Genomic DNA, 15,621 nt, shown 5'->3' with positions numbered 1-15,621 from the left:
ATATGGGTCAAATGCAGGCAAATGGGCCTGGTTTAATTTGGGATTATGGTCAGTATGGATGGGTTAGACTGAATGGTCTTTTTCCATTCTGTATGACTCGATGAGCAGGGATTGGAGAAGCAATCCCGAAAATGGTGCTGCTGTAGAAGGTCAGAGCAGGTGAGAGTCAGAAATCCTGGGAGCCAATATGTGGATCTAAATGCTGTAGATAGGGCTCAGGAAAAGAGTAATGTGGTCAGCCAGCGCTGGACATCATAGAATACAAATTCCCTGACTGGGGCTGTTGACCAGGTCCCATCAGGGATTCCTGGTTGACGGATAAAGAAGGGAGTGTCAGAGATACTGTCACTCTGAGAGCTGACTCTGAAGGAGACTGTACTGGAGACAAGGACTGTTCCTGTGACAAGATGCTGGCCTCTGTGGAGTTATTTGACCACCAGCAGTATTTGCCTAATTATTCCAGCAGTGGGGGCTGTGCCTTCAACTGCTGAGATTTTAAATTCAGAATTCTCTCCTTTTCAGTATGGCTCCATTTCCTCTTTGAAGACAATCCTAAAATCTCTCTCTGACTATCTTTCTGTTCTGGTATCCAATGTGACAGGTTTCTATCCCAATGGTCTGGGGTAGTTCATTGTGGTAACAATGTGAGATACATTGAGGTTGTTGTTCATCAAGCATGGCAAGATGTAAGCTGAAAAATGTGGTGCTGGAAAAGTGCAGCAGGTCCGGCAGCATCCAAGGAGCAGGGGAATCGATGTTTTGGGCATAAGCCTTTCTTCAGGCTTATGCCCGAAACGTCGATTCTCCTGCTCCTCAGCTGCTGCCTGACCTGCTGTGCTTTTCCAGATACATATTTTTCAGCTCTGATCTCCAGCATCTACAGTCCTCACTTTCTCCATGGCAAGATGTAAAACAAACAAATTCACCAAAATGCTTAACTTCCTATCATTTTAATTACTTTCATGACAAAGTCGATCTTCTTACATTGTCTTCAGTGAACTTTCCCTATGTTTTCCATTTGTCACGAACAATAAAGAAATCTGGAATGTGATGGGTTGGTTTAAAAGTAATTGTGCAAATATGTGGGGAATAGTTCATGAGAATCAGTCAGTCATAGAGTCAAAGAGATATACAGCAAGGACACAGACCCTTCGGTCTAACACATCCAGGCTAACCAGATATCCCAACCCAATCTAGTCCCACCTGCCAGCACCTGGCCCGTATCCCTCCAAACCCTTCCTATTCATATACCCATCCAGATGCCTTTTAAATGCTGCAATTGTACCAGCCTCCACCACTTCCTCTGGCAGCTCATTCCATACACGTACCACCCTCTGAGTGAAAACGTTGCCCCTTAGATCTCTTTTATATCTTTCCCCTCTCACCCTAAACCTATGCCCTCTAGTTCTGGCCTCCCTGACCCCAGGGAAAAGACTTTGCCTATTTACCCTATCCATGCCCTTCATAATTTTGTAAATCTCTATAAGGTCACCCCTCAGCCTCTGATGCTCCAGGAAAAAACAGCCCCAGCCTGTTCAGCCTCTCCCTATAGTTCAAATCCTCCAGAGCTAAGGGGAGTTGGACCTAATTAATATAGTGCTTCCACTGTTATGCTTGTATCTCCTGACCCATGAAAGGAAAGCTGACCCATAACTTTTTCAGCTGCTTTTGCTTTGTGTGGAGGATTGTTATTCTGTTATTTTCACAGCCTTTAAATGTATTAACAGTTGCTTTGAGTCCTTCTCTCGATGAATTAGAGTCATATTGTAGCATACAGATACAATACATTCCTTCAATCACATTCCAACTCAATACTTACATTTTTACGACTAGCAATGGCCTGTTGCAGCCACAAGAGTTCCATTGCGAGGCTGCTTCTGTACTTCTGTATCCCTTCGAATGTTGTTGGCATTTCTTTCCTTTGCCATTTACACAAATGTTCTACAAATTCAGATATGTACATTTGTGAGTATGTATCCTTTCACCAGTTTGTTCTTCTATTTAGTTAAAATTCAGTGTTAAAATGGAAAGGAGTGTTTTTATTCAAAACTTACACCCATTTAAAATAAACTATATCCACTCATTTCATATTCACATTTTTAAAAATCAAAACAAGTGTAGCTGAATCTGTGATAGACACATGGTTCAAAACAGCTTTCTAGCAGTGCAATCTAACCTTGCTAATCAGTCTCCCATGGGGAACTTGTCGAACGCCTTACTGAAGTCCGTATGGATCACGTGTACTGCTCTGTCCTCCTCAATCCTCTTTGTTACTTCTTCAAAAAACTCAAACAAGTTTGTGAGACATGATTTCCCCACACACAAAGCCATGTTGACTATCCTCAATCAGTCATTGCCTTTCCAAATATATTTACATCCTGTCCCTCAAGATTCCCTCCAACAACTTGCCCACCACTGAGGTCAGGCTCACCGGTCTATAGTTCCCTGGCTTGTCCTTACCACCCTTCTTAAACAGTGGCACCACATTAGCCAACCTCCAGTCTCCGGCACTTCACCTGTGACTATTGATGATACAAATATCTCAGAAAGGGGCCCAGCAATCACATCCCTAGCTTCCCACAGAGTTCTAGGGTACACCTGATCAGGTCCTGGGGATTTATCCACTTTCATGCATTTCAAGACATCCAGCACTTCCTCCTCTGTGATATGGACACTTTTCAAGATGTCACCATCTATTTCCCTTCATTCTATATCTTACATGTCCTTTTCCAGAGTAAACACTGATGCAAAATACTCATTTAGTATCTCCCCCATCTCCTGCAGCTCCACATAAAGGCTGCCTCCTTGCTGATCTTTGAGGGGCCCTATTCTCTCCCTCATTGCCCTTTTGTCCTTAATGTATTTGTAAAAACCTTTCGTCAGGTAACTAGTTACCTTATGAAGGAGCAGCACTCTGAAAGCTGTACTTCCAAATAAATCTGTGGATTATAAGCTGGTGTTACATGATTTTTAACTTTGTCCACTCCAGTTCAACATCAGCACCTCCATATTTTGTAAATGAGTGAAAGGAGAAAGGTCAAGATGAGGTCACATGAACCTGAATCCACTAAGTCAGTTGTCAGTTGGTTATGCACAGAATTCCCTTTTGTAGAAACTCTTGCATGCTGGTGAAGGTGGACTAAGTGTAAACTGGGAATTGATTCATTTCACAACTGATGTGTCTCTTCCCAGTAATCAGTCTTTTATGAGGTTGCAGAATTTAGGTAAGGCTAGAGCTGCTTACTCTGCAGATGTTTCCAGCAGATCAGTGAACAATACTCAAAAATGTAGTTAGGGATAATTTAAACAAGAGTTATGTGACTGGAGTTTCAGGTTTAGCCACAGAGTTAATGAGGTTCCCCATCTGGTGTGGAGGGCTATGGACAAGTAACAGAATCCTCCTTGTGGGTCTGCTCCTGGACCTGCCCATTTTGGTTTTTAACAGGTCCATGCAGCGGGCTGCGGAAGGGGGTCATAGCTAATGACTGTCTGCCTTTCTTCCTATCTGGGGGTCCTTGGATTGGGAGCATGCAGTGTCTATTAATACACTGGTTGCCTTTAGAAAGAGGTGGGCACCATGGGGGCAGAGTACTTGATCACCCGTTTCAACGTCATTTTGATTTAATACCTCGCCCCCTCCATTCCCCTCTCTCACCTTTCATAGTTCCCATTATTGCCCTTATGGGGCTTTGCATGTAAATTAGCCAATTGGAAAGATGGGTGAGTTACTGGTGGTGGTTAATAGTTGGATAAAATACCAGGGATGGTTTGTTGATAGGGAACTAAAGACCTTTCAGTTGTGTGTAAGAGAACTTCTGGATAATGAGAAAAAGAACAAGGTGGGTTTGCCATGCTGGCCTGTTTTAGAACAGAAAACAATAAATTCACCACGACCCAGTCCGGGCAAAATGGGTTTGGACAGTTTCTTTTGTCCGTGGCTGAAGTTGACCTTTCACCTCCGCGTCCTTTGTGTGGCTTGAATTTCTATCCAATACTACAGCTTTGTCACAATCCCCGAGGGTAACGGCCAAGTTTATCCTCTGGTCACAACTTCATAGAGATTATGGTGTACTGGCATTTATGTCACCAGCCCAGTAAACTGTCCATTTTTTAAGAAAATGTAAGAAATTTACAGCATATAGTTTAAAACAAAACAAAATAGGATCACTCTCCCACCTTGTTCTCTGAGTGTTGCACGTTTCAACTGTAATTTTTCACGGAGCTAATGGTTTTTCTGGTAATGTCTATCTAGGATATGCAGGGATTCTGTCCCAAACCGGGAAGAGAAGTCAGCCTATTACCAGGATTTCTGAAATAAAAATGAAGAATGACAGAAAAACTCAGTAGATCTGTCAGCAGCTGTAGAGAGAGAGAAGTAGAGTTAACATTTTGAGTCCAGAGCTGCTTAATCCATTGTGCTTCTTCAGTATTTTCAGTTTTTGTCCCAGAATTTGTTTCCTGCAGATGCTGTTTCACACTTAACCAGCAGAGGGAACATTGCCATGAACTGCTTGTGTAGACAGGCAGAAGGCTGGAAGAACACGGCAAGCCAGGCAGCTTTAGGAGGTGGAGGAGTCAATATTTCAGGTGTAACCCTTCTTCAGAACTTCTTGTACCAAGTTCCATTGCTCTGCTTCTTATTGAGTTTTGAGAAGATTTGTAGCTCAGATTGAGGTTCTGAACTTATCATTTCCTGTTCTTTTTCTCAGCGGGTGGTAAATGGGGTCCAAGTTGATGTGTTTGTTGATAGAGTTCCGGTTGGAAAGCCATGCTTCTAGGAATTCTTGTGCGTCTCTCTATTTGGAGTCTCCTAGGATGGATGCATTGTCCAGCCAAAGTGGAGTCCTTTCTCGTCTGTGTGTAAGGATACTAGTGAGAGTGGGTCATGCCTTTTTGTGGCTAGTTGGTGTTCATGTATCCTGGTGGCTAGTTTTCAGCCTGTTTGTCTAATGTAGTGTTTGTTACAGTCCTTGCATGGTATTTTGTAAATGACATAAATTTTGCTTGTTGTCTGTTTAGGGTCTTTCAAGTTCATTAGCTGCTGTTTTAGTGTGGTGGTGGGTTTGTGGGCTACCATGATGCCAAGGGGTCTGAGTAGTCTGGCAGTCATTTCTGAGATGTCTTTAATGTAGGGGAGTGTGGCTTGGGTTTCTGGACGTGTCTTGTCTACTTGTTTGGGTTTGTTGCTGAGAAATCAGTGGTTTTTGTTCATTGGGCACCCATTCCTTTTGAATACGCAGTATAGATGATTTCTTCTGCTCTTTGTAGTTCCTCTGTGCTTCAGTGTGTGGTGGCTTGTTAAAATAATGTCTGAATGCAGATTTGTTTGTGGCTGTTGGGATGATTGCTTCTGTAATTCAGTATTTGGTCCGTGTGTGCTGTTTTCCTGTGGACACTGGTTTGAAGTTCCCCATTGGCTGTTCGCTCTACTGTGACATCTAGGAATGGCAGTTTGTTGTTGTTTTCCTCCTCTTTAGTGAAGTTTATGCCAGTAAGGGTATTATTGATGATCTTGAAGGTTTCCTCTAATTTGTTTTGTTTAGTGATGACAAAGGTGTCATCCATGTAGCGGACCCAAAGTTTGGGTTGGATGGTTGGCAGAGCTGTTTGTTCGAGTCTCTGCATTACTGTCTCTGCTAAGAACCCTGATATCGGAGATCCCATGGGTGCTCCGTTGGTGTGTCTGTAGGTTTTGCTGTTACAGCTTGATATTGCTGTAACATGGAGTTATGGGGGGAGGGGGGGGTGGCAGTACTCCCTAAATAAGTGCAAATGCTGGTAAGGTACAATACCTTGCATCACGCACAACCTCCTAAGAGACTTTCAGTGTTCCTCTCATTGCTTCCCTCCTCCCCTCTCTCTTACTGACAGTCACCAAGGGAGCACTGACAGAGCAAAGGCTGGCAGGTCATTGAGGAAAGCAGCAAAGGAAACAGAGAGAGGGGCAAAGACTGTTAAGAGAAGGATGAGGGAACTGGGGTGAAGGGAAAGGGCAATGAGAAGTGGGAGTGCAGGGACAGAGGAGCGATATCGAGAGGGAACAGCAAAATGGTCAGGGTGGTATGTGGGTGACAAGAGGGTAGGTGAGCTGTGAGAGGAGTGGAGGGGGGGTGGAAGTGCAAGCAGTCAAAGCAAGGCAGGGACTGGGTCGAGTGTGCTGTGAGGAGAAGGTGAGAGCAGTGGGAGGGGGAAGTTGTGTGAGGGGAGTGGGGAGGATAGTGAGGTGAGACTGTGTGAGGGGATGGGGAGGATAGTGAGGTGAGACTGTGTGAGGGGAGTGGGGAGGATAGTGAGGTGAGACTGAGGGGAGTGGGGAGGATAGTGAGGTGAGACTGAGGGGAGTGGGGAGGATAGTGAGGTGAGACTGTGTGAGGGGAGTGGGGAGGATAGTGAGGTGAGACTGTGTGAGGGGGTGGGGAGGATAGTGAGGTGAGACTGTGTGAGGGGGTGGGGAGGATAGTGAGGTGAGACTGTGTGAGGGGGTGGGGAGGATAGTGAGGTGAGACTGTGTGAGGGGGTGGGGAGGATAGTGAGGTGAGACTGTGTGAGGGGAGCGGGGAGGATAGTGAGGTGAGACTGTGAGGGGGTGGGGCGATAGTGAGGTGAGACTTTGTGAGGGGAGTGGGGAGGATAGTGAGGTGAGACTGTGAGGGGGGGAGTGGGGAGGATAGTGAGGTGAGACTGTGTGGGGGGGTGAGGCGATAGTGAGGTGAGATTGTGTGAGGAGGGTGGGGACGATAGTGAGGTGAGATTGTGTGAGGGGGGTGGGGAGGATAGTGAGGTAAGATTGTGTGAGGGATTGGGGAGGATAGTGAGGTGAGATTGTGAGGGGGTGGGGCGATAGTGAGGTGAGACTGTGTGAGGGATTGGGGAGGATAGTGAGGTGAGACTGTGTGGGGGGGTGAGGCGATAGTGAGGTGAGATTGTGTGAGGAGGGTGGGGACGATAGTGAGGTGAGATTGTGTGAGGGGGATGGGGACGATAGTGAGGTGAGACTGTGTGAGGGGGATGGGGACGATAGTGAGGTAAGATTGTGTGGGGGGGGAGTGGGGAGGATAGTGAGGTAAGACTGTGAGGGGGTGGGGAGGATAGTGAGGTGAGACTGTGTGAGGGGAGTGAGGGATAGTGAGGTGAGACTGTGTGAGGGGGGTGGGGGAGTGGTGAGTTGAGTGGGGAAAGCAATGAGATTCACCAGTAACTGGGGGTTTGGGAGACACAATGTTGGACGTTTTGCTTGTGCTATCAGGGGGGCTTTGAAGTGACTTGGCAGGAACGTGGGAACCAAGGGAGAGCAGTGTAGGAGAAGATCAGAGTTCATAATACACTTGAGCGGGAACAGTGTCATCCACATATCTGACCCAGAGTTTGGGTTTAATTTGCAGTAAGGCTGTTTGTTCTAATCTTTGCGTAACAACTTCTGCTATGAGTCCAGAGATGGGTGAGCCCATGGGTGTGCCGTTGATTTGTTGATATATTTGGTTGTTGAATGTGAAGTGTGTTGTGAGGCACAGGTCCAGTGGTTTGAGTATGCCGTCTTTGTTGAGAGGTTCAACGTCCTGTTTTCTGTTCTGTATGTCCAGCAGGTTGGCTATTGTTCCTCTGGCTAGGGTTTGGTCGATAGAGGTGAACAGTGCCGTTACATCGAATGAGACCATAGTTTCTTCCTTGTTTATGTGTATATTTCTGATGGTAAAATATATGAAATCAACGGCACACCCATGGGCTCACCCATCTCTGGACTCATAGCAGAAGCTGTAATGCAAAGATTAGAACAAACTCTGGATCAGATATGTGAATGACACCTTTGTAATCATTAAAAACACAGAAATAGAGCACACACACCGGATCATCAACGCCACACTCACAGGAATCTGATTCACTAGAGAGGAAGAAAAGGACAACCAACTCCCATTCCTAGACGTGATGGTACAGAGAACACCGAACGGAGAATTCACCACAAAGGTTTACAGGAAAGCCACTCACACAGACCAAGTCCTAAACTACAAAAGCAACCACCCCAACACACACAAACGAAGTTGCATCAATACACTGTTCAAAAGAGCCACAACACACTGCAGTACACCAGAACTGCAAAAAGAGGAAGAAGAACACCTCTACAATGTATTCGTCAAAAACGGATACCCCCGCAATTTCATCAACAGATGCCTCAGGGAAAGACAACGGAACGAGGACATGCCGCAACCCAAAGGACTAGCCACACTAGCATACATCAAGAACATTTCTGAACTGACAGCCAGACGACTACGACCACTAGGACTCATAATAGCACACAAACCAACAGCCACTCTCAGACAACAACTCACCAGGACAAAGGACCCGATACCCAGCATGAGCAAAACCAATGTAGTGTACAAAATCCCATGCAAGGACTACACAAAACACTACATAGGACAAACAGGAAGACAGCTAACGATCCGCATCCATGAACACCAACTAGCCACGAAACGACACGACCAGCTATCCTTAGTAGCCACACACGCAGATGACAAGCAACACGAGTTTGACTGGGACAACACTACTATTATAGGACAAGCCAAACAGAGAACAGCCAGGGAATTCCTAGAGGCATGGCACTCATCCACAGATTCTATCAACAAACATATCGACCTGGACCCAATATACCGACCACTGCAGCGGACAGCTGGAACTGACAACCGGAAGCGGCAGATTCAAACCACTATAAATGCCGGAGGAAAGATCACAGAAGCACTTCACAGGAGGCTCCCATGCACTGAGGATGTCACCTAGACAGGGGACAAAACGTCTGCAATACAAATTCCCAGCTCGGCGAACACAACCACAACAACGAGCACCCAAGCTACAAATCTTCTCACAAACTTTGAATACAAGACATGTCCTCACCTATCTCCCTCAGCATTCTGGGATATATCTCATCGGATGCTGGGACTCATCTACCTTCATGCTTTTCAAAACACACAACGCCTCCTCTTTTTTCAATTTGACATGTCCTAGAATATCAACATAGTCCTCCCCAGACTCACCATCCACTATGTCCCTCTCCTAAGTAAATACCAAGGCAAAATATTCCTTCAGGACCTCATCCACTTTCTCTGGGGGTATCAAACATAAATACTCTCCTCTATCCTTGAATGGAACTGCCCTTTCCTTCGCTACCCTCTTGCTCCTTAGATATATTTAAACACCTTGGGATTTTCCTGCTTGACAAAGATATTTCATGGAACCTTTTAGTCCTCCTAATTCCTTGCTTGACTCCTTTCCTGCTACCTTTGTGTTCTTTGAGGGATCTGTCCACCTTCAGTTTCTTAACCTTATGTATGCCTCCTTTTGTTTTGATTAAGATCTTAATTTCTTTTCTCATCCAGGGTTCCTGAAACTTGCTGTACTTATCCTTCTTTGTCACAGGAATATGCTGATCCTGAACTCTAACCAACTGGCTTTTAAAAGATTCCCACATGCCAGATATGGATTTACCCGCAAACAGCAGCTCCCAATCTACATTGTCCAGTTCCGGCCTAACATTGTCCTAGTTAGATCTCCCCCAGTTCAGTACTTTCACCCAAGGACTACTCTGAACCTTATCCATAAGTAACTGAAAAGCTTCAGAATTATGATCACTCTTCCCAAAATGCTCCACCACTGAAACTTCAATCACCTGGCTTGGCTCATTCCCCAATACTAGCTCTAGAAAGGCCCTCGTTGGATTGTTTACCTATTGTTTAAAAAAAAGTCCAGATGGCGTGGATAGTTGACCAAAGGGTCTGTTTTCATGCTGTATGACTCAATGACACACCTCCGAAATTCTTCCCAACCAAGCCCCTAGCACTAAGGGAGTCGCAGTCAATATAGGGGAACTTAAAAACACCAACCATAAAAACCCTGTTGTTTTTACATTTTCAATAAGAGCCAACACTTAAAACAGAGATGAGGAGGAATTTCTTTCCTCAAAGGGCAGTGAATCTGTAGAATTTTTTATTGCAGAGGCCCGTCGAGGCTGGGTTGATAGGTACATGCGAGGCAGTGGGAACGCAGAATTATGGGCAAAAGGCAGGTAAGTGGAACAGAGAATTCTCAGATCAACTTTGATTTCATTGAATGGCAAAGTAGATTTGATGGGCTGAATGGCCTACATCTGCTCCTATGTCTTATGGTCAAGGAGGCATAGATTTAAAGCAATCTACAAAAGAAGAAGGGTAAAGTGGGGAAAACAGAGAGTTATGGAATGCATTGTTTGGAAGGTGATGGGGTGGGTTCAATTGACAGAATTGAGAGGGAATTGGATGGTTATTTTGACAGAAGTAACATGTCGTGAGAAAACAGCAGGAGGTAGGCATGAGATAATGACTCACATTTAATGAGTCAGTGCAGTAACATTTCTGTCATTAAAAGGGACAATAATTGAAGCTATTGCATGTATGTACTTACTGAGCTCAGTGAAGAACGATCCCAGACTGGATTCCTGTGATCCTGTAGCCATTACATTGTGTAATCAGAGAGTGTAATATGACCAGGGACAAACAGAATTACATAAAAGGAACAGAGGGTACGTAAAATGAAAAATAATTAATTTATCAAGGGATCACAAGGGAGAATTGCTTCCCCTTCCTCATTCTGCCCTTTCCTGGAGGTTTGCCCCCCAATAGAAGTCACTTGGTTTTGTTTTGCTCTTTTAAATGAAAAGTAAAGCTCTCTCGACTCTTTTAAAGTGATTTAAACCTTCCTATAAACTGTCCCCTTCAAAACCTGCTGGGACAGGGACTGCAGGGGTTTAGATACAGAGCAAAGCTCCCACGACTGTTTTAAATTGAAAGTAAAGCTTCCACTCCACTGCCCCCTTCAAACAATCCCCAGACAGGTACAGCACAGGGGTAAATATAGGGTAAAGCACCCTCTACTTTGTGAAAGTAGAGCTTCCTTTAATTAACCTATTTTTCTTATCAAGCTGGTCACGATATTATTACACAGGTCTGGAGAAGGTGTGACTGAGTCAGTCAGACAGTCCAACCAGTCCATGCTGACCATGTTCCCAAACTAAACTAGTCCCACCTGCCTGCTCCTGACCTATATCCCTCCCACCATTCCTTATTCATGTACTTATCCAAATGTCTTTTAAACACTGTAACTGTGACCCCCCTCACCATTTCCTCTGTAAGTTCATTTCACACACGAACCACTCTCTGAGTGAAAAGAATTTCCCCTCCTGTCTTTTTTCAAGTATTTCTCCTCTTACCATAAAAGTATGCTCACTCATCTTGAAATTTCCTCCCTTTGGAAAAAGACACTTGCCATTCACCTTGTCTATAGCCCTTGTTATTTTATTAACCTCTACAAGGTCACCTCTCAACCTTCTACGCTCCAGTGAAAAGTCCTAGCCACTCCTTATAAGTCAAATACCCCATTCCAGGCATTATCCTGGTAAATCTCTTCTGAACTCTCTCCAGCTTAAAAACGTTCTTCCTGTAACGGGGAGGCCAGGACTGGACACAGTACTCCAGAAGAGGTCTCACCAACATCCTGTACAACCTCAATATAACATCCCAACTCCCATACTCAAAAGACTGAGCAACAGAAGCAAGTGTTCTAAATGCCATCTTAACCACTTTATCTATTTGTGTTGTAAACCTCAAAGAATTATACACCTGAACCTCTAAGTCTCTCTGTTCTACAACACCCCACGATCTGATCAGGTGTACCCTGTAGAAAGCTAGGGAAGTGATTGCTGGGCCTCTTACTGAGATATTTGTATCATTGATAGTCACAGGTGAGGTGCCAGAATACCGGTGCCACTGTTTAAGAAAGGTGGTAAGCACAAGCAGGGAACTATAGACCGGTGAGCCTGACCTCAGTGGTGGGCAAGTTGTTGGAATCCTGAGGGACAGGATGTATATGTATTTGGAAAAGCAAGGACTGGTTAGGGATAGTCAACATGACTTTATGCATGGGAAATCATGTCTCACAAACTTGATTAAGTTTATTGAATAAGTCACAAAGATTGATGAGGGCAGATGGTAGATGTGATCTGTATGGACTTCAGTAAGGCGCTCGACAAGGTTCCCCATGGGAGACTGGTTAGCAAGGTTAGATCTCATGGAATACAGGGAGAACTTGCCATTTGGATACAGAACTGGCTCAAAGGTAGAATTCAGAGGGTGGTGGTGGAGGGTTGTTTTTCAGCCTGGAGGCCTGTGGTGAGTAGAGTGCCACAAGGATCGGTGCTGGGTCCTCTACTTTTCATCATTTATATAAATGATTTGGATGTGAGCATAAAAGGTACAGTTAGAAAGTTTGCTGATGACGCCAAAGTCCGAGGTGTAGTGGACAGCAAAGAAGGTTACCTCAGATTACAATGGGATCTTGATCAGATGGGCCAATGAGCTGAGAAGCGGTGGATGGAGTTTAATTTAGATAAATGTGAGGTGCTGCATTTTGGGAAAGCAAATCTTCGCAGGACTTATACACTTAATGGTAAGGTCCTAGGGAGTGTTGCTGAACAAAGAGATCTTGGAGTGCAGATTCATAGCTCCTTGAAAGTGGAGTCACAGGTAGATAGGATAATGAAGAAGGTGTTTGGTATGCTTTCCTTTATTGGTCAGAGTATTGAGTACAGGAGGTGGGAGGTCTTGCTGTGGCTGTACAGGACATTGGTTAGGCCACTGTTGGAATATTGCATGCAATTCTGGTCTCCTTCTGATTGGAAGGATATTGTGAAACTTGGAAGGGTTCAGAAAAGATTTACAAGGATGTTGCCAGGATTGGAGGATTTGAACTATAGGGAAAGGTTGAATAGGCTTGGTCTGTTTTCTCTGGAGCGTCGGAGGCTGAGGGGTGACCTTATAGAGGTTCATAAATCATGAGGGGCATATATAGGATAAATATACAAGGTCTTTTCCCTCGGGTGGGGGAGTCCAGAACTGGCGGGCATAGGTTTAGGGTGAGAGGGGAAAGATATAAAAGAGACCTAAGGGACAACGTTTTCACTCAGAGGATGGTACGCGCATGGAGTGAGCTGCCAGAGGAAGTGGTGGAGGCTGGTACAATTGCAACATTTAAGAGGCATTTGGATGGGTATATGAATAGGAAGGGTTTGGAGGGATATGGGCCAGGTGCTGGAGGTGGAACTAGATTGGGTTGGGATATCTGGTCGGCATGGATGGGTTGGACCGAAGGGTCTGATTCCGTGCTGTACATCTCTATAACTCTAACACTACCCAAGACTCTGCTTTTAATTGTGAAAGTATTGCCTTCATCTGCTTTTCCTGAATGCAATACCTCATTTTTATTCAAATTAAACTCCATCAGCTCATTGACCCAATTGATTAAGATCTCTTTGTAATCTGAGATAACCTTCTTCACTATCCACTATACCACCAATCTTGGTGTCTTTCACAAGTTTACTAGCCATTCTTTCTATATTCTCATCTAAGTTATTTATACAATGACAAATAAAAGAGGACTCCTAGCCAATCCCTGTGGAACACCTCTGGTCATAGCCCTTCACCATCACTCTGTCTCTTGTGTATAAGCCAATTACCTATCCAATTGGCAATCTCACCCTGAACCCCACGTGATTTAACTTCACTAATTGGTCACCCATGTGGAATCTTGTCAAAGGCTTTACTAAAGTCCAAGTAAACAATATCCGCTATTCTGCCCTCATCAATCTTCCTAGTTGCTTCCTCAAAAACTCAATTAAGCTTCTGAGACAGGACTTCCCTCGCACAAACCATGCTGACTATCCTTAACCATTTCTTGCCTTTCCAATTCCTATCTTTCAGAATCACCTCCAATAGTGTAGCCACCACCAAAGTCAAACTCACAGGTCTACAATTCCCAGGCTTCTCCTTCCATCCCTTCTTAAGCAAAGGCACAACGTTAGTCACCCTCCAGTCCTCCAGTACCTCACCCCTGGTTATTGATGGTACAAATATTTTTGCAAGCAATACTGCAATTTCCTCCCCAACTTTCCACAAAGTCTTGGGATACACTAGATCTGGTCCCAAAGATTTTTCCACCTTCATATTTTCTAAGACCTCCAGCAATTCCTTTTCTCCAGTGTGAACTGTTTCAAAACATCAATATTTATTTCCCTATGTACTCTAGCCTCCATATCTTTCTCCACAGTAAAAACTGACATGAAATATCCATTCAATATCTCTCCCACCTCCTGAGGTTCAACACAAAGATGAGCTTGTTGATCTTTAAGGTGCCCATTCTCTCTCTAGTTGCTCACTTGCTCTTGGTGTACCTGTAGAATCTCTTTGGATTATCCTTAACTTTATTTGCCAACGCTATCTGATATCCTCTGTTAGCCTTCCTGATCTCCCTCTTAAGAATGTCCTATACTCTTTCTACTGTACAAGTGATTCATTTAAACAGTTGTTTATAGCTATGATTCTTTTTCCTTCTTGACTAGAACCCTCAATATCTTTATTCATCCATTGTTCTCTGATCTACCAGCTTTACCTTTCATTCTAACAGGAACATAATGCCTCTCAACTCTTGTTATCTCACTTTTGAAAGCCTCCCACTAATCAGATGTCCCTTTACATGCGAACAGTCAACTCCAATCAATTTTTGAAAGTTAAAGAGTCATAGAGATGTACAGTGCAGAAACAGACCCTTTGGTCCAACTCATTCATGCTGGCCAGATATCCCAAATAAATCTAGTCCCATTTGCCAGCACCCAGCCCATATCCCTCCAAACCCGAACTATTTTTAAACATAAAGCATTATGATCACTCCACCCAAAGTGTTTCCCTACTAAGTCTTCAGTCACTTGCCCAGCCTTATTACCCAAAAGGTCAAGTTTTGCTCCTTCTCTAGTACAAACATTTACATATTGATAAAGAAAATTTTCTTAAACACACTTAGCAAATTCTTCACTATCCAAACCTGGGTTCCTGGTCCAAAGGTAAGACACTACCATTGTACCACAAGAGACCGCTACACTTTTGAGCTTGCTTTTCCAAACTTTCAAACTTCAACGTTGCAAACACTATCGGGAACATTTTACTGAGTCAGCCTGTTTCTGTTAAGTAGATGACAGGCCATTCAACTATTGAAAAACAACTTGTGATTCTGTGACACTAACTTCAACGTTAATTGGACTTCGACCAAATCAAATATTCTTACGGATCAAGAAGCCAGAATGAGAGAGAGATCTCACGGTGTTGTGGGAGATTGCAAAGCTAGGGAGGAACAAGGCAGCATCGCTTCATTAGTAATTAAGATATCTGCTCGCAATGAAGTTCATTAAAACATTCTCTTTCCTGGCTCCATGGATTTGAATTTGAGTTTCCGCTTGCGCTGCCGCTTCCTGCCCATAACAATCCAAGGAAGGAGACTGTGGGATCACAGTCCTGTCCCCTCAATCAGCGACTGATTTACTGCTCACTTTGCAAATCACAGTTAACATCGTTTCTGACGTAATGTCCGTTCTTTTCCACAGCAACCTAATGTTTGTTCCGGATTGTATTCCCTGAATAAATACGCTTTACTGCTTGCCAATTCTATGGTAACAGGCGCTGGTGTTTATTTAGGAGGTAAAAACAATGACTGCAGATGCTGGAAACCAGATTCTGGATTAGTGGTGCTGGAAGAGCACAGCAGCTGACTGAACTG

General features: G+C 44.3%; 1 long non-coding RNA gene across 1 annotated transcript; it reads right to left on the bottom strand.

The window, feature by feature from the left end:
* Positions 1–867: 867 nt before the first annotated feature.
* Positions 868–15,379, bottom strand: LOC140453363 (uncharacterized). The gene is made up of 3 exons (XR_011952373.1): positions 15,133–15,379; positions 10,426–10,467; positions 868–1,941 (listed from the first exon to the last, which is right to left on the bottom strand). It is a non-coding gene; the product is annotated as an uncharacterized lncRNA (long non-coding RNA).
* Positions 15,380–15,621: the final 242 nt, after the last annotated feature.

The sequence above is a fragment of the Chiloscyllium punctatum genome, chromosome 27 (assembly GCF_047496795.1).
Source record: "Chiloscyllium punctatum isolate Juve2018m chromosome 27, sChiPun1.3, whole genome shotgun sequence".
In the NCBI taxonomy this organism is placed as follows: Eukaryota; Metazoa; Chordata; class Chondrichthyes; order Orectolobiformes; family Hemiscylliidae; genus Chiloscyllium; species Chiloscyllium punctatum.
Note: the sequence above shows the minus strand (reverse complement) of the source record. Positions and strands in the feature narration are given on the sequence as shown.